This window comes from Sapajus apella, unplaced genomic scaffold (genome assembly GCF_009761245.1).
Source record: "Sapajus apella isolate SASKATOON/1434 unplaced genomic scaffold, GSC_monkey_1.0 scaffold71, whole genome shotgun sequence".
In the NCBI taxonomy this organism is placed as follows: domain Eukaryota; kingdom Metazoa; phylum Chordata; class Mammalia; order Primates; family Cebidae; genus Sapajus; species Sapajus apella.
The window spans coordinates 6734980-6762773 of record NW_022437011.1 but is presented as its reverse complement, the minus strand read 5'-3'; positions in this window follow the sequence as shown (position 1 = coordinate 6762773).

Here is a 27794-nt window from a genome sequence, read left to right as displayed (position 1 = left end):
ACTTGTCTAAAGTCACACAGCTAATAGATGGCAGAGTGAGGATTTGAACCCTGCATGGGCAATCACCAAAGTTGACATTCTTTTTTTTTTTTTTTTTTTTTGAGATGGAATCTCACTCTGTCTCCCAGGCTGGAGAGCAGTGGCGATCTCGGCTCACTGCACCCTCTGCCTCCAGGGTTCATTCAACTGATTCTTCTGCCTCAGCTTCCTGAGTAGCTGGGACTACAGGCATGCACTACCATGCCTGGCTAATTTTTGCATTTTTAGTAGAGACAGGGTTTCACCACATTGGCCAGGCTGGTCTCGAACTCCTAAACTTGTGATCCACCGCCAAAGCTGACATTCTTAACTGCTGTGCTGTGGGGCTATGTGCACTGACTTAAAAAATAATAGCAAACCACCATGGCAGATGTATACCTATGTAACAAACCTGTACATTCTGCATATGTATCTCAGAATTTAAAGTATAATAAAAATTAAATAGAGATAAATAAAATATAAGTTAACTACATATACACATCCCTCCAACCATGTGTACACAAAGCATATCACTCTGGACCTTGAAGAAAAATCCAGTAAGACATCAATTCACAACATGTATCATTTACCGGGTACTCAGCATTATCTGAGGAAGAAATCAGACCTTGCCCTCAAAGAATTACTGATTTCTGTACTGGAGAGAGTAGAGGACAGAAAGCTAGGAGTTCTTCACACAGTATTGAGTGAATAAGCTAGTCTGAATAGAGATAGTGTTGGGTAAGAATTTCTCTGGCTCTGTGATTCTTTAAACAAGTTTTCTTCCCTTTCTGTGCCTCAGGTTTCTCACCTGTGAGATGGATGGGCTGGGCCCGCCGGTCTCTGAGGTCCTATGATTCTGTGCTTACTGACAGTCTGTGCTCTTTGCTTTGTGTATACCATTTCTGCACATCAAACCCTGGGCTTTTCACCCCTGGGCTTTTCCCTGATTTCCATGGCTTCGAGGACAACAAAGCCCCACATATTTTTTTAACACCCAGCTGTACTATGTGGAGTAGCTTTCTCTTATAAATGAGGATGAATTAAGATGAATTTCATCTGGGGAATTGCTTTACACTTTAATCACACACTGCTCTCCCCTCTCTTGCTGATTTTAGCCCTCCTATGGTTTCTCAAAGATCGACTCCCAACTTCCTACAGCGTTCAGTGCCTTATTCGCCACAAACTGCCATATTTCACCTGTGGCTGAGTGGAAAATTCATTTCATTTCACTGTTTAGTCTCAATAGCACAAGCATATATTCAGGGCTGACATATTTTCATTATGGAAAAGCAAAGCTCTCCAACAGACGCTGCCCATAGGGATTAATGAGAGGAATGGTTATTTATCCTGCTGCTTGACATTTCATGCAGAATAATTCCCAAGTCATTTTATACTTTAACAAATAGTTCACGAACAAAGGAACTTAGCACTTTGGATGAGCATTAAGCTAGGATTTAGGAGCTGGCTAACATTAACCAATAGAAATGAAGCCACTTTCCAAAATCACATTCAATGTTAAGGTTACTATATAGTGTCACAGCCAGTTGGCCACAGGAGACAGTCATTCTTGACACCAGACAGTACCATGTGTCCTAGAAAGCAACCACAACAATCGCTCCTAGAGAGCTCTAAGGATACCCTGAAGTCTTCTACCCTAACATAAAATCTCTGGCCGGTCTATAGATTCAGTCAACACTTTTGTTAGAATGAAATATCCTGGCCCATTTTTGATCAGAAGCCCATGGCTTCTTTTTGCCACATAAATATAACACAAACTCCCTCTACAATTTCTCTGTGTATGCAAAGCCTACTTCCATCACCCTTGATCTCCTTTTCCATGTTAATCTTTTTTCTCAATCTGCTTCACTTTTATCCTACAGTAGTTTCTCTGATTCTGGAATATTTCCTCTATTTCCTCATCTCAAGCCATGTGCTTGGTGAAGTATCTGTGCTAGCACTGCTGTCTTCCAGGTGATGTGTTAACCATTCTATATGGCCCCCCTCAATCATCGAAAAAGGCCACTTCTCTACACCCCATAAAAGCATAGCCTGGGCCTTTTGGCTGGTTTAGATGCTCAATAACATTCTTTCTAAAATCAAAAGAACTGAAATCATCCAGGATCAGTTATGGACTAGAACCTCCAGTAATATTCCAAGGCTTAAAAAATTCCTCTGAAGTCATCCACTCAGCAAATATTTATTGTGCTCCTATCTTTATTATTGATGGAGTCTCCCCCCATCCTACAACCCGTGACATTCACAGTAGAGTTTCCTAACTCCGGGGCCACATCTAAGGATACTGAAGTTGCTAGAGCCAGGATACCCGGTATTGTTGCTTCTACTTCATTGTTCTGATCTGCAGCCTGTCTCCTTTGTGCTTCCTGGATGGCATTTGGGCCTGTCCCTTCTGAGCTAAGACTGAAGGACAAGAGGGACATGAATCCCAGGACCCCACCCTCTACAAGTTGCTTTCAGGTTATCTCTGGCCAAGAAACTCCTGGCAAGCCAGAATAAGGTCTAAACTTTTATGCACAAAACTCCCATGCGTTCCGCAGGGAATTTGAACTTGCCTCCCTTTCCATCACCCCAGCAAATGACCAAGTGAATTCTCCAGAGCACCTACTGGGTGCTAGGGCCAGCATAATCCCTAGGTCTAGGATACTCAATGAGGAGTATAAGGAGTGATAAGGACCTCAGGTCACAGGGGTTAGACAATTCAAGTGACCTCAATGTTTGGTAACAGAACTGACAAGAAGCTCATTATATTTCAAAATACTGAAGAAAATTAATATACTTCACTGATAGCTCAACCACCAAGATGTAGATATAAATGTTCCAATTAGCAGAGGAAAAAACAACAAGCGAGCAAAAATCCACAAGGTTAAGCTAATTCTAGAACTAGCTTTTGCCTCAGAGTATCTGCTAATCTTTGGTGGTTTCTGTGTCTTAACAATCTGTGGGTTCAGAAGATAGAAGACAAAGACTGGGCCACAGAAGTAAGTATACAGGTAAGCTCAGAAACTTCAGGAAAGCCAAGACTTTCAAAAGGCAATGATCTCAGTGAATGAATTTTAAAAAAAAACAGGTAAATTGGGGTAGAAGAGTAGATATGCTGATCTTAGCCTTGGTGCCATACAAAATAGAATAAAAATAAAAAGCATTTCCCACGAGAATTTTTAACCCCATCTACATTCATAGAGGTTTGAGGGAAGAATTTATATTACCAATGTGGTCCAAAAACCCAAGAATAAAATTGAATTTGATGTGTCCTTCGCAGAAGCAAACACAAATTTTCTCTGGAGAATAGCTTAAAAACTAATCGCAAATATAGTAAACGTAAGATATAGAAAACATGGGGAAATAATTTTAACATATGAAATGTAAAGTGAGAAGATCCAATATAAGTATAATTGAAGTTTCAGAAGAATCTAGGAAGTAGGGTGAAATAAATATTTAAAGAGGTAATGGGTTAAAATTTTCCAGAATTAATCAAAGCCACCAATCCTTAGGCCCAGGAAGCCCAAGAAACTCCAATTAAAATAAATAAATTTATTTCTAGACTGATCAGAATCTATAGAACATTAAAGAAAAAATCCTTAACAGCAATCTGAAACAGAAGATGAATAACCTTTACCCTTCACAGAAATAACAATTAGATAGCTGGCTCTCAAACTTAAGTGTGCAGCAGAATCACCTGGAGGACTTTTTAAAATGCATTTCTCAACTCCAACTACAAAGTTTGGGTTCAGTAAATCTGGGAAAAGATTTTTTAAAGTTGCATTTCAAAAAAGCTCCAAAGTGATATTGATGCTGCTGGTCTAAGTATCACTTTTGAAAAATCATTGAATTGGAGTGATATTTGCATTATAAAGAGCAATACTGGAAAACAAGAGACATTAGAATGATACCTATAAAGTATCAAGTGAAAAATATCACTGTTAATCTAGAATTGATATTTGAAAAAACAAACTATCATTCAAGAACATGTGAATGATAAAGATATTATTGGATAAAATATTGTTGGCAAAATAAAGATATCATTGGACAAAAATTGAGAGTTGAAAACAGACTTTCACTGAAATAACCCAAGAATATGTGCTTCAAAAGGAAGAAAATTATTTCAGAAAGAAGATCTGAGATGAAAGGAGGACAAGGAAGCAAACAAAATGGTAAATTTAAACCAATATCGGTTATGTAAAAGAAAAACATTACTTTCTAATCTGAAGGGCTGTAAAATTTAATTTAGAATTAACACTGTAACATACAAAAGCATACAGATCAATATTGGAATGATCAGATTTAAAACAGCTTATTTTGTGTGAGGAAAAACAATAATTACATTTAGACTCATAAAACAAATTATAAATATTAAAATTTCCAGCTTCTTCACTATAAGAATGGTAACAGTATATAACACCAAATTAGTTGAGGAGAATGTCTGGAATGAGAGAAAAAGAATAGTCCAAAGGAGTTTGTGAATATAAAAAAAATAAGATAATAGAGACTCTTATTTTAGTAAATATGAACCCTTTTCTTTTAATACTTAATCTTAATATTTACTTCATTAAATAAGCCTATTACATATTAACATCAATAACACTTTATAAAAATAAGTGTATATTTCAAAATAAACTGAGAAGAATGGCAATATTCTATACTTGTGCAAATCTCTTTAATGTCTGACCTAAAGAAGAGAGCTGGATTGTCATATCTGTTTCTGCATTCAATCTGTTGCAATATGTTGTGTTGGTTGAAGTATATGAAGAGAATCCAGCTTTACATAGATATGAGGTTGAAGAAGGAAGAATCTTGTAGACTCTCTAAAAGAGTCTTTGCGACCCCCAGGGGTCCTTGCCTCACACTTTAACAACTGCTACACTCAAAAGTTTTTAGTTGCAAGATTGCAAACTAAAATGTGCACCAATCTTCTGCATCCTACACAAAACTGAAACAAGTTGCAGAGAATAGATTAAAATAAAAATGTATGGCTGTACCAAAAAAAAAAAAAAATCAGTATAGGCTGAGTGCAGTAGCTTATACCCGTGATCCCAGCACTTTGGGAAGATGACACAGGAGGATGACTTGAGGCCAGGAGGTTGAGGCTGCAGTCAGCTATGATTATGCCACTGCACTCCAACTTGGGCAACAGAGTGTGACCCTGCCTCCCCTACACCACACACCCCCATACACACAAAAGAAAAGGAAACTAGGTATGTGTGCATCAGGGGACAGAAAAGTTCCTTGAAGGAGAATTCTATCATAAACAATTAAAAATGTCATTGTTAAAAGTCCCATGCTTTGGGGTGGTAGATGTCAGAACCTCTTGAAGAAGATCCAGAAGCAACAAAAAGGGTGCTAAGTTGAGGTACTCTAGGCAGATGAAATCTTGTGCGTCACTCTCCAGGGCCCATAGGGGTGGGCAGCAGCCATAGGGCTGGGAGTAGGAGTGGAGGGTTGGTATCTGCAGGTGGGAGTTGAAATCAAAGAGGGAGGAAATTGCTTCCAGTGCCAGAAGAAACAGGGTGCTCAAGCACCAAATGCCAGCTGCTACTCCACTCATCCATTCAATCCACCCTTGCCCACTCTCACCAGACACATTTCATTCAAAATAGTAATGCCTGCTAAGGTCCCATAGTGTAGAAATACTGGATACTGGAACATTTAACGGGAAATTTCGAGCACCAAAATTAACACATACAAGAAAATCATCAAATATAGGAGGAAATTTGGCACCATGGAAGAAGCAAACTCAACCAATGGCAGAATTTATGTCCAAAGGCAAAGAATTAGTAATAGAAATAAGAATATGACTTTGAAAAAAGATAATTTACATATTCAGAAAATCTTTAAAACACATTATTATCTTCTTAAAATGAAAAATATAACTTATGGGGGAAAATTCTCAATAGATGGATTGAAACATCAAATAGACACTTAAAAGGAAAAAAATTAATAAGCTGGAAAATTGAGTATGGAATTATTTCAAAATGCATCCAAAGGACTAATAAGGAAAATAAGTTAATAAATGTAAAGAAGAGGTCCAAAAACAAGTTTGTAATGGAAGTTCTGGAGAGAGAGAATTGATAATGAAGGGATGGTAATGAAAGAAGAAAGAAAAGCCAAGAACTAAAGACAGGCACAAATCTTCCATTTAAGAGACCATTAAGTGTCAAGCAAGATAATGTCAAAGGTACATGTAAAACTCTAAAATCTGCTGGAAACTCAGAATACCTACACATGAATAAATCAGAGTGATGCAAGAGATTGGATATACCAATAGACAATGGCCAGGTTATATATAAAATGGAACTCTGGGCCGGGTGTGGTGGCTCACACCTGTAATCCCAGCACTTTGGGAGGCTGAGGCAAGCAGATCATTTGAAGTCAGGAATTCAAGACCAGCCTGGCCAACATGGTAAAACCCCATCTCTACTAAAAATACAAAAAAAAATTGGCTAGGCATAGTGGCATGTGCCTGTAATCCCAACTACTAGGGAGGCTGAGGCATGAGAATTGCTTGAACTTAGGAGGCAGAGGTTGCAGTGAGCTGAGATAGCACTACTAAGCTCCAGCCTGGGCAACAGAGCAAGACTCAATCTCAGAAAAAAAAAAAAAAATAGAACTCTGACTCATAATCCACAGCAACTAGCTCAGGTGGCCAAGCCATCATCTATGGTAAACAGCGCAGGAAACCAGTCTGCTATTTCTAAGTCAGATTTGTAAGGAGTCAGATCTCCACTTCTAACAAAAATCCAGGAAGTTAAGCAATAATTCCTGTGATAATTGTCCCCAAGCGGGACTTTATTAATAACTGACAACTTTCATAATTGTGTACCTGTGTACCTACTTCCAACACAGGATCAATTAGGTAAAGTCAAATATTTACCCCTAACCAATGACATAGAATGCTGTCTCTTGTTAGCCTGCCTACAGCTTCCGCATGCCAATGGCCTCCAATAGGGCATGCGTGAAGCCTTCCATTTTTTCACTGTAAAGCTTTACCACTCCTCTGCCTGCTGTAGAGCCTTTCCAAGCACAAGTAATGGTGGCTGACTCCCTTGCTATGGCAGGCTCTGAATAAACCATGCCTGGTTATTCTCATTTGGTTGGTCTTCATTCATTTCCATAGTTATGGTGGAGGCTCCACAGAGCCCCTGTCTGCACTGTGCACTGCACAGACCCCAGCCTTCATCCAGATGTGGTATACGTGAAGGCCCCTTGTGCTTTGCTGGCTCATGGCTTATGAAGCCTATGATGACCCACCATGAGCATGAACTCTGCTCTCTTTGTGTTAAGTTTCTTGGCTGTTTATTCTCAGTTTAGTCACTGGCTTTGTTATTGGTTCCTGTTTGTTTGGCATCCTTGTTTGAATTGGGCCACCTCTTTTTATTGCCCCCACCCTCTTTTTGGCATATTTTGTGTTACTGTTTTGTGTTGTGCTGTCTAAAGGTGCTACTTGTCAAAAGAAGGAGAATCCTAGGGCAGAACATGGGCAAAGCCCCTATTGGAGTGTTATTCAAGCTGGCCTCACAGGTGGGGAAGTTTTCAGGTTTTGAACTGGTGTCCATTGGACAAACTTTGCTGTGGATCACCAAGCAAGAACCAAGATGAGGTTCTTCTTCCATCCTGAATTTGTGTCCTGAGAGCTTGGCTTTGATTCAGAGGGAATGCTATTTCTGGCTTTCTACCTGCCAGGGGCACAGACTATTGGGCCTGTGTTCAGAGGCAGCCAACTGTCAGTTTATGGATCTGAGACACGAAGGGCACAGCATGACATTCCTACTGACTATCACCAGCTTGCGAGGGGTCCTCTAAGTCTAAATTCTTTCCTCTATCTGTAAAATTCCCTGCTTCGTGTATGTACTCTGATTACAGTCCTAATTCTTCTGCCTCTCTCTCTAAATGGTATAACTTCAGAAGATGATTTAGGTCTTCAGAGCTGCTCTGGGGAATGCTGAATTTGGGTAAAATGGTTTGAGAGGCACCTAAGTAAAGAAAGGGAGTAAGATTCCACAAGCTCTATGGGTGGCATTTCTTGATTGATATTCAGAGACCTCCAGACAAAACTCTGAATTAAAAATTGCATTACTAAAAGATCCTCCAGCCAAAGCTAAAGGGCAACTTGACAAAGTTAAGCAAGAACAAACTAGACTTATTTCCCTAGTCAATCATTTCTCTAGTGCTTGTCTTCCAGCTGCTGCTCTACATCTAGCTCTTCTAGAACCTACCTCTCTTCCCATCCTCGGAGCTCACAACCAAGTGAATTGTCCAAACACCTACTGGCTGCTAGAGCCAGCACAATCACTAGGTCCAGGATACTCAGTGAGGAGTATGAGTAGAGATGAGAACCTCAGGTCACGGGGCTTAGACAGTTCAAGTGACCTCAATGTCTTCCTCTTATGCTGCTGATCTCTCTCTTTCCACACCTCCTACCTCTTCTTTCTTTTGTCCAGTCCCCCTACCTTTCCCAGCAACTCTCCTAAAACCCCCAAATGCCCGTTGTCTATAAGGACCCATTCCTCTCATGAACCCATCATGCAGGCAACTGTAGAACTTAAGCCTTGGACCTGAACTGATTGAAGAGCTATAACTAAAGATTTCCCTAAACCCACATAAGACCAGCAAATATTCATACAAGAATTTAGAATTCCTTTGTGTACCTATGACCTAGGGTTACCTGACATACATCAACTTGTAAACACGTTGATCCAAACCTCAGATACTAAATCCTAAATGGCAAAATCTAATTGGGCTGACCCAGAAAGCAACCTACAGGATTCTTTCCATAACAAACCCGAGGGTCAAAAACAGGCCAGAAAATTAGATCAAAGTCTCATAAAAAGCCATACCTGAAACATTCGCAGTAAAAAATCGATAGGACCACAGTTCAATCATGCAAATAAGCACAAAAGATGAATCTATGGATTTTTCAAGATAGTGGGAAATACTTTCTGACGTATCTTGGGAGATAAAAAAAAGGCGCTGTTGTGATAGCAGCCCTTTCATCTCATTTTGTCAAATGGAGTTAAACCTGATGATAGAGACCTAAGGTGAAAGTAGACATTAGAATGGAAAACGGCCCATTAGCTAAACTCTAACACCTGAACGAAATTTTTGCCAGGGCTTTAGAAAAAAGTAAGACAGGCTCTGAAGTAAATTTATGGAGCTATAGATTAAAAAGCTAGGTAGTCCATTCCCCAACCAACCACCTGCTGACAAGGGCACTTGTAGATACTGTTAACAGAAAGAACACTGGAAAAAAGATGAACCCATCTTACAGAAGAAAAACCAAGACAAAGAAAAATCCCTCAATTTGGATCAATGAAGGTGTTCCAAGGAATGAAAAAGCATTCAATGTCTTGCCATACCCTCAAACATTCAAGGTAAATCTACTATGAATATAGTTATGCTAATCAATTCCTAGTGCTACTCACGCTAAAAATGATATGTATGCCACTTTTTCTGTATTGTACTTTGCTATCTTTTTTTTGGTCTGTTTTTAAAAATTATATTTTAAGTTCTGGGGTATGTATACAGATGGTGCAGGATTGTTACATAGGTATACATATGCCATGGTTTCCAGCTTCATTCATGTCCCTGCAAAGGACATGAACTCATCTGTTTTTATGGCAGCATATCATCCTGATACCAAAACCTGGCAGAAACACAACTAAAAAAGAAAATTTCAGGTCAATATCCCTGATGAACATTGATGTGAAAAACTTTGCTATCTTTCTTCTTCCTCAGAGTAAACTTATGGCACAGGTGGAAGATATTTCAAATAACCCTCAGGTTTTCCCCGTCTCCCAGCTCTTATCCTAACCCTTGTGTCTTTGAAAACATTCTTTCCTACTCAGTGATACCACCCCTGCAAATTTAATAAAACAAAAGATTACTTTGCAAATGGAACTGTAATGATTAAAAGCACGCCGGAAGGATTATTTCTTGAGGTTGCAGAGAACTCCTCTGTTCACAGTCAAGTTGTGTCTGCTCTTGATATGCCATTGCTTCTCCCATTACATTTAATGTATGCGACAGAAAAGGATCTTGACACTCTAAAGGCAAAACTTCTACTGATATAGGCAAAATAATCAGAGCAGAACCTGTAAAAATACAGATAGAGTCTACCAAATTATTACACAAACTTCCCTAATATTCCATGAACTCAGACACAGGTAAGGGATCAAACCTATAGTTGCAAGCCTTGTATCCCAAGGTCTTCTCATACCCTGCGTTAGCCCTTGTAACACTTCTGTCCTGTGAGCAAAGAATCCAAACAGACGAGGATGTCAATTTGCTCAAGAAAGACTTCATGGCCATCGGCAAAATTTTATTCCTCACTTTCCAGAAGTACTCCAACCCAACCAACTCCCCCAGAAGCCACCTCCTTCACTACAGTGAACCTTTGTTTTGCCTTTTTCAGTGTGCCTCTACACTCAGAGTTTATACCTTTTTGCCTTCTCCTGGGAAGGACAACAGTTTATCTAGACAGTCATGCTTCAGGGTGTTATTGAAGCCCTTTTCTACTTTTCCTAGGTTCTCAAACAAGACTTCAAAGATCTAAATTTCTATTGTGATTCAGTTCTAATATGCTATGTAAATGATCTACTCTTTTCTGAGAACAAGGAAGACTATAAAAAGGTTTCCATTTACTTGCTCTCAGTCTTAGTAGAAAAGGAAAAGGGACTTAAAGTTTTAGAAGATAAATTACAATTTTTCCTCAATAGTTTACTGAATAGGGCACGAGAGGGGAAAATTGGCTAGATTGAAGGCTATTCAAACGTGCCCTACATCTCATACAAACTACAATAGAAAGGATTTGCAGGTTTAAGTGGATATTGCAGACAATGGGTGCCAAATTTTTCTGAGATCACAAAACCTCAGCAACAGGCTGCTGCTCCAAAAGCCCAACAGGAACAGGACTTCTGGAACCTGAAGAAGGCTTTTCAATAGCTTCCTTTGCTAGGTACCTCTAATTACAAAAATTAACAAACAAACAGACAAAAATCATTTCATCTCTTTGCACATGAGCGATTGGGACAAGTCCTTTGGGTTTTAACTGCATCATCAGTAGACTCAGGGGCAAAGGTTCATTCCCACTGTCTGAAGACCACAGCTGCTGCTGTAAACTTGGTGATGTTTCTGCTGCACTGGTTCTAGGCACCCTGCTTGACCTCAGGGTTCTTCACCCAGTACAGACATTACTGAGGACACACAGCCCTTTTCAGTCATCTGATTAACCTCTTACGAGATGCTATCCCTCCCTACCTCTCACATAGGTTATTCATGGTAGCAAAACTTGAACTTGGTCACTCTCCTGCTCCTACAAGAAAATAGGGAGCAGAACCTCAGGATTATCTTTTCTTAGAGAACCCTCTGTACCTCACTCAGGTTTATCAGAGACTCATATCAAGAACCATGACATCATAATCTTTGTTGATTGATCATACCTCAAAATGTCAGCAGTGGAAGGTACCCGAGTCACGAGGCACCAAAATATGTTCATAGCGGCGAATTGCTACGGGTCTGCAGCAACCTCAATTCTTGCCTCCTCAGAAGAAAGAATTCGACTTAGGGGCTTAAGGTAGAAGGAGAGACTGAAGAAAGTTTTCGAGCAGGAGAGAATGTTTATTAAAAAGCTTTAGAACAGGAATAAAAGGAAAGAAAGTATACTTGGAAGAGAGCCAAGTGGGCAACTTGAAAGGCAAGTGCATGCTTTGACATTTTTGACTTGGGGTTTTATATGTTGACATACCTCCATGTCCTGTGTCACTTCTCTCAACTCCTAAGATGAGAAGTTGAGAAGCTGCTAATCACCAGTTTCAGGTATTTTCTATCTATTAGGAGACTGCCTTTCCCTAGTGCCAGCTGGGACCAATGTATTTATTTAGAGGGACAAGCTAACACTGCCCGCCTATGACTGGTCACCTGACACTCCTGGAGTGTGTGTTGGGTGTTGAGGAGCCCTCTTGTGCTCTGCTCATACCTGACTAGCTACTTACCGTAATAAAAACTGAATCTGAAGGTTATCGGGCAAGATACTCCATCACTAACCCAAGGTCTCCTTCAGAATACAGTCCTCTGTCTGAGGCAAAGGCATCCCAGGTGGCAGAACTAACTGCATCTATTAGAGTTTGTCAACTAGCCAAAGACCAGAGAATAGACTTATATACAGACGGCAGGGGTTCTAGAATAGTACATGACTTTCGGGTGCTTGGAAACAAAGAGGGTTTCTCACCTCCCTGGAATCTCCATCAAAAGTGAACTTTTGATTCCAGCAAGTTAAGAGGCATTTAGATGCACTCCTACTTCCTAGAGAGGTGGCTACTATAAAGGTTGAAGCCCAGGTAAAAAGATAAAATGGAAGTTAAAGGCAAAGTAGCAGCAGATCATCATGCCACACAAGTGGCTTTAGCCAAGGTTATGATCCTTTCTAAACTCTCCAACGATACATCTCTGCTCAAGGGATTCAAAACGGCCATTATAAAGTTGCAACATGACAAATACCAACAGCAAAACATCAAAACCAGTGATATACTTTTACAAGAACCACATCTGAAATGAAGTGACATAGGAAGGTTAAAAGTAAAGGGGTGGAAATGCACACATGAGGCAAGTAATAACAAGAAAGCTAATTGCTATTATATGATGAAGCAGAGTAGAAGGCAAAAACATAAAATAGATTTTATAAGGATTAAAGAAAAACAGACTTTACTCATGGAGAGTCCTACCTTGTTCCAGGATGTGGGATAATCTGCTGAAGTGTTTTTCTCAGCGTCTGCTCCACCGTTGGCTTTGGATTTACTGGCTTAGCACTGGGTCTTTCCTTTGCCCTTCTCCCCAAAGAAAATCCGCTTCTTGTGCTTCTTCTATCTGTATTCCACTGTTACTTTTTCTTGCTGGCCTGAAGCAGGGCGATGTTCTCTGATCCTCTTGTTGAGCCTCAGCTGTGGGCAATCCTTGAGCACCTATCTCAAGGGCGTGGTCTTAACCTGCTGCAGACTTGTGCTGGGCTTGTTACTCTTCCCACCTTTCTCTCAGGGATAGAAAATGTTTTTCCCTTTCTCCATGCCCAGCTGCAAAGAATTGCTTCCAGCTTCTTAAGGCTACAGTTTTTATTGTGTTTCCTTCTGAGGATTAACGCTTTTATTTGAAAGGGGTGATGGATTTCCATGGAGTTTCAGCAGGAGCTAAAGCTAAAGTAAGCTAAACACCTGAGGGAAATTACACCTGTAAGAGTTTGCAAACCTCCTCTGTTTCTGTGGCTCCCAAGAAATTCACACTCTTTTAGGCCATATTCAGCCTTTAGAAATTCCTTAAAAGTTTCTATATGAACCTTCTTATGCACTTACATAATGTTTGGTATTCTGCATCGGATAAGCAGCTGTCCTGGTCCTGTTTCTCTCTGTAGACACCTGTCTCTCTCCATACTAAAATTTACCTGAGTCTTATGCTCCCAGTAGACAGCGATAGTTAAGAAGTTCTCCAGTTATTTGATGTTTCAGGAAAGGACATCACAAAGAACCACACTTTCCAGTATGACTCAGTTAAGTCATATTGGAAAGGGTGGTTGTCCACTCTTTGTCATGACTGGCATAAGACTTTTGTGTTTACCTCAGACGAGGTCAAACACAGATCTTTTCCCCCCTTTTACTTGAACCTGTTGATAAGCCAGATATAGACCCTGTCCCTTTCACCCCTAGCCTTAGGAATGAGTAACTAAACCAAGAACTGTTTGTTCCCCTGAAACGAGGTAGGCGTAGAAATAAACATCTTTAGTTCAGCAGCATGACTGAGACTTCTCCTGATTGCAAAATAATCCCATCTGTAAATCACCCCACCTGTAACTTTTCTCCTTCTCCCTACAAAGTCCAGAATGAAACCACATTGCTGAGATGTTCTGATCTTTGAATCCAAGGTGTTCTTCTATTACAATAGTTTGAATATAATCATCTAAATTGTCTGGTGCATTTTGTCTTTGACACTAGATTTCAGGTTATTGGCCCTATGATCTCAGTTCTCTGAAAGTTCAAGAAAAGTTGCTTATTTACATTTTTTAAGCTTTTTTCATGCTGTAAGTGTGGGAACAATACTGCTTTCTACTATTTGTATCTCTGAGCTGAAACTGAGTCTTGATTCTTTTATTTACCACTTCCAGAATGAAGAGGGTGTTCTCTAGTGTCTTGCAAAGGTGACTAATCAGGTGGTTTTGTTTGTTTGTTTGTTTTGCAGTACTATTATGATCTAATGGATTTTAACAATTTAAGGGTTTCAATTTGTCGCATTTATTCTTTTAAAAATCATTATTGCCCCAGCTTTGGCCAGTGGGAGCCCCTTTAAACTGGTCTTTTAAATCTTTGTAGTGTTGATAGCTTCTTTCCTTTCTGCCTAACAGGATCTTCTAGTCTCATTCTATGTATTTCCCACCCTAGATCTAGAATCAGCCATTCCTCTAGGAAGCCTTCGCTAATTTTAGTAGGAAATGGTATTTAAAGACTATAATCTGGCCTCTAGTGGTATTTTAATTCTTTTGTTTGTTTGAGACAGTGTCTAGCTCTGTCGCCAAGACTGGAGTGCGGTGGCATGATCTTGGCTGTCTACAACCTCTGCCTCCCAGGTTCAAGTGATTTTCCTGCCTCAGCTTCCCAAGTAGCTGGGATTACAGGCATGAGCCAACACGCCTAGCTAATTTTTGTCTTTTCAGTAGAGACGGGTTTCACCATGTTGGTCAGGCTAATCTTGAATTCCTGACTTCAAGTAATCCACCCACCTCAGCCTCCCAAAATGCTCAAAATGCTGGGATTACAGGCGTGAGCCACCATGCTCAGCCCCATTTTAACTCTTTATACAAAAAATTCATTTATTTTCTTAAAAATATGGAAATAATAATATTACTCATAGTATTGTATTAATTAAATGAGATAAAGGATATAATCATGGCTTGCTAAGGGCTAGCTTTTTCATTTGTTTAGAAAATATTTTTTGAGCACATGCTTTGAGCTAGACATATTCTAGGTTCTGGGAATAGATGTAGGGGGTGGGGGAGGAGAAAGTCAAAACCTTTGCCCACATGGCATTTACATTCTAGTGGAAGGAGGAAAATAATATAGAAATAATAAAATAAATAGTACATCAGGCAATAAGTGCTCTGAAGGAAACTAAAGCAATGAAGGGGTTAAGAGGGTGTTATTTTGACTAATAAGGAATGAGTCAAATTTCCATATATATATATATATATATATATATCCTTCAAGCAATACCTTTGGGAAGGTAAATCTAATCTATGGATGCAAAAATCGATTTTCAATGTTCTATGAGGCCTCCTTATTTAAATAGATTATAAGTAAGTCATTGTGCAAGGCTTGCATCTTATTTTCCTCCTGAACCATATACAGGTGTCCGTTTCTCCAATGAACTCAGTTTGTGGTGATGTCAAAAGACATTATTATTAATATCCAAAGATATTACCACGAACTGAGTTCATTGGAGAAATGGACAACTGCATTTTGTTGGTGTCTGGAGAAAAGGCCCATGTGTGCCCCGCTCCTATGCTGGCAGAGACACAAGGCACAGAGCATATCAACGATCCTCCTCTGGATGTGTGATAGTACATATAAAATTCTATTATGCTCCCTCCTTCCCAATAAAGGAGAAGTGGCCAATAGAAAGATCCATCCTTTAAAGAGGTAATAATCCCTCAGCTCTGCCTCCTCATTCTCACTGATGGGTCCTTAGAGACCTTCCAGCTCCTCTTGAAAACATTTTGAAGGGGACTATAGCGCCTAAGTACAGGAAGTTTTTATTTTAATGTCTATTGACATATCACCAAAGAACCAAATAAAAACATTTTATTTGGTGATACTTTCTTGCGGCGGCAACTATTTGTGAAAAACATTTAGGTGCCAGAGATGAATGACAGCCCCAACCACATTTCCAATGTATCCGCATAAGAAATAGGAACATTGCTGCCTGAATGCTATAAAGTATTTTTATGGAGCTCTAAATTCTGTTGGTGTATAGTAAACCAGGCACTAGAGACAAATTTCCGAGATTGCGTATATATCAATATAATAGACAGCCCAATCTATTTCTAGGGTAATCGTTGTATATATCTTAAAGATACATTTTTATTAAAAATGAGATTTATTCTATACGAACAGCATTACAAAGTGGCTGCCCAATGGTATGGCATTAGTTTTTTTAGAGTATTATTCATAGTTTGTACTGTAGATTAGTGTCTTCAGCATCCTATTGCTTTGGGCACCAGATCACCCTAAAATCCCCAAAGTCTTGACTATTAGATTGTTAAATACCTGACTGGCACACCATAGTAGGGACACATCCAGAGCCTGGCATACAACATGGTAGGGGTCAAGAAGTAAATTGAATAAATGAATATTGGTTTCATTTATTTGAGCTCTTATTCATTCATTTGAGCTCTTATTAAACTTCCTTCTCACAAATTCCACCCTTTCAAAGCATTTCCGTCTTCATTTAGACTGATTCCCTGAATCTCCCCTGTACAAACCATGGCCTTTCTGACCACTAAGACTTTGCCTGTGCTGTTATCTCCACTAAAATGACCTTTACCTCTATCCTCCAGGAAGTTTCCTCAGGTAGCATTTATCTTACAGATAAATTGTTGAGAGGCTGAAGTCAGGTAAAAACACGCTAGCAGATGCTTGGCACAGTAAACTCGAATTTCCTTCTCACTGCCACAGACCCTACTCCTTCTTCAACTTGAGGCACTGTATCTTGGCCTCGCAGTTCAGCTCATGAGCAAATACTGTTGTATATTGACCAGGAGTTGTCTTCTCCAGGTCTCTCTGGTCTCCCCAACTAGGTCCTTAGTGGGTCATGCTTTATTTATCCCTTGTGTATTAGCCAGCATTCTCCAGAACTAATAAAATATATGTACTAGTATAATAGGGAGTTTGTTAAGGAGAATTGGCTCACATGATTATAAGATGAGGCCCCATGATAGGCCATCTGCAAGCCGGGAAAAGCAAGAAGCCAGTAGCATGGCTCAAGTCCAAAAGCCTCAAAACCACAGAAGCTGGCAGTGCAGCCATCAGTCTGAGGTCTAAGGCACAAGAGCCCCCAGGAGGCTACTGGTGTAAGACCCAGAGTCCAAAGACCAAATAACCTGGAATCTGATGTCCAAGGGCAGGAGGAGAGGAAGCCAGGAGACTCTGCAAGAAACCCTGCCCCCCTTTTTCTGCCTGCTTTGCCTTGTACTGGCAGTCGATTGGATGGTGCCCACCCGAAATCAGGGTGAGTCTTCTTCCAGTCCACTGATTCAAATGTCAATCTCCTCTGGCAACACCCTTTCTTGGTATATAGCTAGACACATCCAGAAACAATGCTTTACTAGCCATCTAGGCATTTCTCAATGCAGTCAAGTTGCTACCTAATATTAACCATCACAGCTTGCATTCATTCTAACATGTAGAACATGGTAAGATACCGAGGAGAAACTCAGCAAAAGTTGGCCAGCCAGCTTTCTCGTTTCTTGGGCTCTCTTCTCTCCTTTTTCTGGGGTGCACACTTTTGTGAGGGATGTATTTTTGTCGTTACCTTGTTGCCTTGCTTGCTCCGTTACCCTTCTCTTGGCCACAGAAAACTGGACCAAGGGTAAAACATTCACCTGTGTTCGTTACACATCTCCTAGGGATGTGTAAATAAGAGATAACCCAGAAGTCTCTGAATAGCTGAGACAAGAACGTGGAAGCTTGCCCAGGTGGGGCACCCACATTTCACCCTGCAAACTGGAGAGTCAAAGCTGTTGTCACAAGAACTGAGAGGAGGATGAAGCAGTTAAGCAGAATGGACAGAGAACAAGAGTTTCGGGGCATCCTGTCCAGTTTCCAGTTCCTAACTCTAGTCACTCTTCCTAGGGCCTGGCACTTTTCTGCTCTTGGGTTCTGTGAGATGACCCTTATCATTCATTAAGTCTCTCCTCATCCCTACCCAAGCTGGCTTGCCACTCAAAGATTCTTATTTGACATATTCTCTTTATTTTGCTATTTTCTGCTCTTCCCAAATACTTCAAAGAGCAACCTTTGGGAACTTTGAGGGCATGGAGCACCTGGAACTTGTCTATCTTCTTTGCCTAATAGATCTAATTCTGGGGTAAAGGGATGGGAGAGAGTGGGAGAGTAGAAGTTGAGACTCCTATTGAGAATGCTGACTAGTTTGGAAATCCACCCAGTATCTGCATGACACCTGTTCTTGGACAGCAGTGGCTCCTGGGATAATTATCTCTTGGAAGCATCACGATCTGGGCAGAGAACTGTGTCAAGGGGACTAGCCTCAAAGCAAGATATGCCTAAGTTCTATGACTTATAGCTTGAGGCTCCTTTGTTGTATTTCTGATGCAGCCGATATGAGGATTAAAATGACTGGTCTCAGGCTGCAGCGCCCAGCCCAGTGTCTGGCACATAGTGGTGCCCGCTGTCCCTGCTATGCATCTTCACTGTGTTCTGACCCACACACAAGAAGGGATGTTGAAAAGAGAGGTTGATTCTGAGACAACAATGATGCCTGTGGTCCCTGTGCAGGGAAATGTATACCAATTCTTAGTCTCTTAGAAGCCATTTCAAAGAACACAGGTGACCCAGCATTCTCCCCTGAGTGGGCCAAGTGTTGAAAGCAGGAAAGAATGTTTAGACAGAATAAGGAAGAGGAAGCTGTATCTCTTCATTTTCCTTATACTCATAGCTATTGCTTTCTCTCTCCTCTGGATTTCACAATCTGTTTGGGCTGCCATAACAAAATACCATAGACTGGGTGGCTTAAGCAACAGAAATTCATTTTCTCACGGTTGTGGAGGCTGAAGTCCAGGATCAGGGAGCCAGTGTGGTCAAGTTCTAGTGAGGGCTCTTTTCTTGGCTTGCAGGTGGCCACCTTCTTGCTGTGTGCTCACAGGGTGCCTTTCTGTTGTGTGTGCAGGGAAAGAAGAGAGAGAGGGGCAGAGAAGGAGAGATTTTATAAGGCCACCAATCCTATCAGATTAGGACCCTGCCCTTGATCCTATTTAACCCTAATTATTTTCTAAAGATCACATTTAACCTTAATTATTTCCTAAGAGCCCTATCTCCAAATACAGTCATATTGAGGGTTAGGGCTTCAACATATGAATTTTGGGAGGACACCATTCTGTACACAGCACTGCAGTTTGAGAGCTTAGGCAGGAGTTGGTAGGAAAAGAACAAAGTGAGTGCATCTCTTCTCTTTACCACAGTCATAAATAAACATCAGACAGGAGATAGATGCAAATTCAGGAAAGAGCAAGATATCATCACTATCCCAGGAGGGAAGAGACTGTTACATTTCAAATTATTAAAGATTCAACCACATGCACGGAATAAATGTATCTGATTTAGGTCTTGAAGTTTTCTGCCTTTATTCTTATTTAATTAGAGCATTTGCTATGTAAAGACCTCATATTTTTGTGGGAAGCATCATCAGCAAATTTAACTCCAGAAGAAAAGTAATTAATTTTAGAAATAGAGGCTGTCAGTCAGTTATACCTTAGCATAAACCATCCCACTTGTGAGCACCCACAGCCTTTGGGGGTTTTCTCCTGTTACTTCTGTTGCAGTTCCTGGGCTAAGTATAAGGCACGAACTGTGTTGAAATGGTGCTCATATTGAAGTCTTATGAATATAGATGCAATCTAAATGAACCTAGTAGAAATGGCCAGTTTACACCCCCTCCACACACACACAGGGATGCACACCATGCTTTTGGCACTAACCTTGATGTTTGCTTACATTAGTCATGCTTGGTAAACAAAAACCTTAGACCTTCAGGCAAAATAACCACAGCAATAAGTAGTAAGGAAAAAACTTATTCTGAATATTGAATACAGTGAAAGAATTTTTCCATTTGTAGGAGATGAGGATACAGTTTTGCTTCTTTGAGGGACCGACAGGATAAATTATATTAGCAGAGTAACTTACATCAATCTACCTGTGTAGTCTGGGAATAAATCCTGTTGGCTGTGGTGAATTATTCTTTCCAAATGCTGCTGGATTGTGTTTGCTAATGTTTTATTTATAATCTACCAGCCTGTGGGTTGGGTGTGTGTTGCACAATCACCAGTTTTTTGGGTCAGGTTAGACAGCCCATCAGAGTGAGGGTAGCTTTGTAAAATGTCAGGAAATTTGAAGGGTACCACGTTGAATAAACACAGTATTTGACAGTCTCTGTCTCTGATGGTCCTGTGTTGTGGGGGTGGAAACAGGAGTCAGCTAAGGGCCTCATATCCTCAGTTGCACTCGTGGTTTGAACATGTCTGATGACCTCATCTGTGCAGCTTCTCCCTGCCATCGCCTCTCACAGCACACAGCTCATTCCCCTGCAGCACACATCACATTTGTATTAATAGCTATATACTGATTGGTTTGTTTACCTATTTTTCTTTCCCTCATTGGACTTTATGCTCCATAAGGGCAAACCCATGTTCATTTCATTCACCAAAATATTACCCATTACCTAGCTCACTGCCTGAACCATAGTAGGAGCTCAAGAAATAATTATGGAATGAATAGTAGATGTTAGGCAAGATTCAGCTTGACTCAACATAAGCTCTATTACTATTAATAGAATATAAGGAATTTATAATACTAATAATTTTAATACTTATAATAGCTAACACAATGCCTACACATCACTTCATTCGCTTGGATTTAACATAGTATTTGGTGTGCTAAGAATTCAAGTTTTTGCTTTTCGGGACTTTATGAATTTTTTTCCGCCAAGTATTTTTGATCTGTGGTTGGTTGAATCCACAGATGCAGAAGCATGGGTATGGAAGGCCAACTCTATACTATATACAAAAGCACTGTATACGAATAAGTTGGTATATATTCTTTCATGTGATTCCTTCAAAAAGCCCTATAAAGAAGGCTCACTGACCTCAAATAATTTACTTGAAGTCACTAGGTTAGTAAGCTAGGATTTGAACCCAGGACTTTCAGAGGCTTCTAAGCTTGTGTTCTTTACAACTATGATAAATTGTTTTCTTCCCAAAACAAATTGCAGCAGAGAGCTAAGTTCAGTGCATTTGCACTAATGTGAGACCACGTCTTGGTTTATTCATTCCAAATGTGAGGTTCCTTGGGCCAATGTTACATTAACATTTAGAAGGATTTTCTCTATATATAATGAAACTACTGTTGCATGTAGAATAAATATGATTGTCTAAATGCCTAAGGAACTTCATTTAAAATGCGGCATTCATCACAAGAAAATAATCCTCCTTCTCCTGCCTTTGTTCATGACAATGTGCCCTGAAAGGCAAAGAGAAAGGTGTGGGGCCTCCCTCCCTCCCATCCCCCAGTCCCAGGTCCAGAGCCTGTCAGGCAGGGGCCAGAGGCTGCAAGACTGTGATTCCACTCATAGTGGGAGCTCAGCAGAGAAGGGGTGGAGGACTTGGGTTTTCAGCATGATTGTGACCAGAAGCCCACATCTGCATTTCCCCCTCCTAAGACAGCCCTCCACATCTTGTATATCTGTGATTAGCTTGGGCCATCTCAAGAAAAGAGCAATTCTGTGGCAGATACATTCATGATTTTTTTTCTACTTTGGGGTTGAAAATGATAGGGGCTTGGAAAATGAGGATGGTCTGTGCAGGCAGGTTGGATGGAGTTGATTCATGCAGCAATTATTTATTGAGAAATTACTATATGCTTGAAGGTGGGGATGCAATCAGGGATGAAACTCAGTAGGGTGAGAGTATCCAAGAAACTATTATTTTTAATAAGTACACTTATAATAGGGGCTAAGATGAAAAAATCAAGGGTGCTCTGTGGAGATAATCTGGCTGCCTACCATACTTGGGCTGAGGACAGATCTCACTTTAGAATAGTGACATTTACCCTAAAGCCTGAAAGAAGAGTAGTGGGTAGTTGTTATTCATAGGGTAGATAGTACCAGAACTCTATGCAGAGAGATCATTATGGTCAAATTATCTAGAGAAGGAAAGAAATGGGGGCAAAATAAAGCACAATGGTGGAGATGGTGTTGCTGGTGCAGGAGTAAAACCAGGGTGTGAGGCAGGAGGCACTGGCAGGGGCTGGATCACTCAGAGCCTTCCAGATCCTATGGAAGACTGTGACTGTCAAGAGCAGTGGGCAGCCAGTGAAAGGGTTTGGGCAATGGAGTGACATGGCCAGAATGAGGCCAGAACCTCATTCTTTGCAGTGAGGAGAACCAGCTGGAAGGGGTAAGGTGGATGTTTGAGACCAGGTCACATTTCACTAGAGAGAGAGATCAATACCAGGTGGTGACAAAGATGGAGAGAAAAGGGAGAGCTTGTAATTCATTCTGGGAATGAAATTGCCAGTTCCTGGCGTCTGATTGGATATGGGAGGAGAGAAACATGGAGATGTAAAAGGTGATGTCTAGCATTCTGACCTGACCAAGTAATTAGGTAGATAGAGATGCCATTGTTGAGACAGGGACACTGGAAAGGGGAAAACTGCAAGGCAATATCAAGACCTCATTTTAACTGTGTTTTGGTTGAAAAACTTAAGACATCTTATAGACCTTTGGATATATTTATCTGGACCTTAGAAGTAAGGAAGGTGTGAGCTGGAAAGTTAAATTCATTTTAGTACAACAAATACTGAATATTTGCTCTCAGCCAAGTATCATACTGGAATCAGAGAAGTTCCTCATCTTGACCAGAGAGAATTAGAACCAAGCATGAGACCATATCCTGAAAACATCATGTGAGATATGCACACACTACAATAAAAAGCGCCCGACAGCTTACAATGAATTGTGACCAGCGGTGGGGAGAAGAGAGAGAAGAAATCAGTATGGGGAAAGGAATCCAGGGAGGTTTCATGGAAGAGGCAGAAGCTGGTCCAAGCTTCAAAGGTTGAGGAGAAGGGCAATGTGCAAAGGAGTAGAAGGCACTTTAGGCAGAAAGAAAATTCTGAGCCAGGCATGGTGTAAGTGCAAAGGAGGCAGAGGACACAATGCCCTGTCTAAGGGGCACAGGGAAAACAGGAAGTAAAGCTGGAAATGTGTGCTAGAGCCAGAGTGCCCAAGACCTCAGGTGAGATCAGAGAGTTTGGATTTTAGGACATCCAGTGACTTCCAGCACTTGTAGCTCATCAGAATGACTTGGGGGAATGATTAAAGTTTATATCCCCAGGCTCTAACCATAGAAATTCAGATTCTATAATTGTAGGATGAAAATCAGACAAACCCATTCAAAAATGGGTGAAGGACATAAACAGACACTTTTCAAAAGAAGACGTATATGAGACCAACAAACATATGAAAAAATGCTCATCATCACTGGTTATTAGAGAAATGCAAATCAAAACCACATTGAGACACCAGTTAAAATGGAGATCATTAAAAAATCTGGAGAGAACAGATGCTGGAGATGATGTAAAGAAGCAGGAACACTTTTATACTTTTGGTAGGAGTGTAAATTAGTTCAACCATTGTGGAAGACAGTGTGGTGGATTCCCCAAGGATCTAGAAATAGAAATCCATTTGACCCAGCAATCCCATTACTGGGTATATATCCAAAGGATTATAAATCATTCTATTATAAAGACACATGCACACGTATGTTCATTGCGGCACTGTTTACAACGGCAAAGACCTGGAACCAACCCAAAAGCCAATTGATGATACACTGGACAAGGAAAATGTGGCACATATAGACCATGGAATACTATGCAGCCATAGAAAATGATGAATTTGTGTCCTTTGTAGGGACATGGATGAATCTGGAAACGATCATTCTCAGCAAACTGACACAAGAACAGAAAATCAAACACCACATGTTCTCACTCATAGGTGGGTGTTGAACAATGAGAACACATGGACACAGGGAGGGGAGTATCACACACTGGGGTCTGTTGGGGGGAATAGGGGAGGGACAGTGGGGGTAGGGAGGTTGGGGAGGGATAACATGGGGAGAAATGCCAGATATAGGTGATGGGGGTATGAAGACAGCAAACCACATCGCCACGTATGTACCTATGCAACAATCCTGCATGTTCTGCACATGTACCCCAGAACCTAAAGTGCAATAATATATATAAATACACACAACACATATATATTATATATATTATTTAATATAATATACACACATTGTGTGTGTGTGTATATATATATATATATATATATACACATTTTAAAAAAAAAGAAATTCAGAGACCCCAGGAGGTTCTTGCAGAGCAAATCTGGAAATTGCCACATGAGAACTGCTCATATCTATGAAGGGATAGGAGCCAAAAGTCGAAGACTGCTCTAGGTACCAAGTGGAATCATGCAATATTTGTCTTTTAGTTCATTTATCAGACTCAAGCATGAGATAATCCCCAGGTTCATCAATCCTGTAGTACAGATCAGAATTCCTTTCCTTTTTAAGAATGAATAGTATTCTATTATATGTATATGCCACATTTTGTTTGTCTACTCATCCATCAATGGACACTTAGGTTGCTTCCATCTTTTAACTATTGTTAATGATGCTGATAATAAACATGTGTGTATATGTTGGAGTCTTTAAACAACTCAGTGTTCAGGTTGCAGCCTACACTATCCAAATCCAATGAGACCCAGGCATCAGAATAAAAAAAAAAAAAAAAACCTCTCCAGGTAGTTCCAATGTGCAGCCAAGGGGGTAGGGAACCACCATGTAAAAGGAAGTTGTTCACAGTGGAAGCAGAGAGAATAAAAATACATGCACCTGCATCTTGGTTCCCCTTCCCTCTTTCCCGGCCAAGGCCTTCTTCCAGACCTACCTCTTCCCAGGACAGAAATGACACCTTTGAGGTGAGCCCTTGGGATGGGGTAAAAGGCAGTGCATGGGGTGGCAATTTCTTAAATTCCTTCATTGTTCAACTGAATTATATGGCAGGGACTTGAGGTACATGTTAAGGGCAATTGTCTTGTCTTTTTTTTCCCTTCGTCTTCTAATTTCAACTTTTATTTTAGGTTCAGGGAACACATGTGTAGGTTTGTTACATGGGTATATTGTGTGACACTAAGGTTTGGAGTGCAAGTGATTCCGTCACCCAGGTAGTCAACATGGCACCCAATAGGTAGTTTTTTTTAGCCCTTTCTCCTTTCCCTCTCTCCCTCTTGTAGTAGTCCCCAGCGTCTATTGTTCCCATTTTTACATCCATGTGTTTCCCAATGCCTAGTTCCCACCTGTAAGTGAGGGTGGGTGGTATTTGGTTTTCTGTTTCTGTCTTAATTTTCTTAGGATAATGGCCTCCAGCTGCATCCATATTGCTGCAGAGTATATGATTTCATCTTTTTCATGGCTGCATAATATTACACGGTGTATATGAATCACATTTTCTTTATCCAGTCCACGGTTGATGATCACCTACATTGATTCTGTGTCTTCGCTATTGTGTACAGCATGGCAGTGAATATATGAATGCATGTGTCTTTTTGATAGAACAATTTGTTTTCCTTTGGGTATGTACCCAGTAATGGTATTGCCGGGAAAGATGGTAGATCTGTTTTAAGTTATTTGAGAAATCTCCAAACTGCTTTCCACAATGGCTGAACTAATTTACAGTGCATAAACATTCCCTTCTCTTTGCAGCCTTGCCAGCATCTGTTATTTTTTGACTTTTTAATAATAGTAATGATGATTTTCAAGTGATTTGATTTGCCTAGGTGATTTTTATTATAAACAGCCTTAACCTGGTTCTTGGTTTCCAGGATATCTGTGACTCAAGATTGTGATACTAGATGTTGCTGGTGCAGGTTTCATGGAAAGGGGATCCAGCTTTCACAAACCTTGCCTTCCTACAGCAGCCGTGCTGAGGGCTCAGGCTAGAAGAAGGAAAGATGGCTAGACAGGGAAGGCAGAAGCAGCTGCAGAAGTGCTGGCCTTGGTTACCACAGATAAGGTTCTGAATGTGGCTGCTGGAAATGAGGATACCTAGATATAGCCATGAGATCAAGGGAAACTGGAAGGGTTTGCAAGCAGCCCTGGAGCAGACAGAGGTGAATACAAGTTAGTTATTTTATAATCCACTGAGGGCTTCCTAGGTAGACAGCTGTTGCTGATGGGGCTCCCAATCCATTCTAAAGAAGTACAGACCACTTCGGTGGAAGACTAATAATTTACTCTGACTATGATGGTATAGACACAACTGGTATATAGCTAGAGAACTAACTTTTAAATTCTCCATTCTTTTCAATGTAATAGTTCTACTTGGGAGAAATTTGTCTTTCCTAAGTAATTTTGGAAAAGTTCAGTTGTGTTTAATAAGGACATTATAAATCAACTAGTCTTACATTATGTTGAGTTAACCCCTCATATATAATCAAAAAAATAATAAATTTTCCCCAATTGCTTTTTAAAAAATTATCACTAGACAGCCCAATGCTCCAACTCCCATATTTATATGAAGGTGAGAGAGAAAACAGATCAATATTTATAATTTGTTACAAACGCAGTGGCTTCTCTCAAGACACAGGCAGAAAAGGGTAAAGTACAGAGAGGTAGAGACTGCCTGAGAATGAACTTACCGCATCTCAAAGCTGTACAGGGAAAAGCAATGAACCAGAGCTACATTAAAGAAAAAATATATCCTTCCAAGCCAGGCACAGAGTTGGAAGATGGCTAGGCCAGGGAGAAGAGCATAAAACCGATGGGAGAAGAACAGCATACAAATGGCCTAATTCAAACTCCATGCATAAATACAGCATCCTAAATAGCACAGGCTAGCGGTCGAGATCCAGGGTCCTGAAGTCCTCCAGACCTAGGATTAAGCCCCTGCACTGTCACTTAACAGATCTTGGGAAGGTTATGCTCTCTCAACCTCAGTTTTCTCATCTGTAAAATGTTATAAAAGTGCCTATCATTTAAGGACATGTGAATTTGAATGGGCTAATTCATGTGAAGTACTTGTACTAAGGGGTGGTCTGTTCCCAAATGCCTCTCAGAGGAGTCTGTTCCAGGGGCCGGCTGTGAAAGTTTTTTGTCTTGATAAGAGAAGAAAATGCTGTTTTAGTTTCATTCTATACTTTCATTTCCTAGTATTTTAAAGATGCTCAACCTCATTCCTAAGACAAATGCAAATTAAACTACCTTGAAATACAATTTTTCACCCATCATATTGGCTAACATGCTAAAGTTTGATAACACACTCTGATGTAGAGGCTGTGAAGAATCAGGTCCTCTCAGACTGCTGACTTGAATGTAAATTGGTATGACCACCGGAAGGGTAATTGGCAATATGTCAAAATTACAAATGCACAGACCCCTGGACTATGGACAATGTTAGTCATTAAAGAAAATTTTTCTAAACTCAAAAGACTAGAAATAACTCCAATGTCTATCAATAAGAGGCCATTTAATTAAATTATGTTTCATCTCTCTAATGGAATACTTTGTAGCTGAATGAAGGTAGTTTTTTGTGTGTTCATATGAGAATTCTCCAATTTATATTTTAAATTATAAAATAAAGGTGCGGATCAATATGTGTAATATGCTACATTTTGTATAATAAAAAGAGAGTAACATGCATATTTATTCACATTTGTCTTGAATAACCATAAAGAAATTTTAAGGCTGGGCACAGTGGTTCACACCTATAATCCCAAAACTTTAGGAGGCCCAGGTGAGATTGCTTGAGCTCAAGAGTTTGAGACCAGCCTGGGCAACATAGTGAGACCTTATCTCTACAAAATTAAAAACAATAAAAATTAGCTGGGCAAGGTGGTATGCACCTGTAGTTCTAGCTACTCAGGAAGCTAAGATGGGCAGA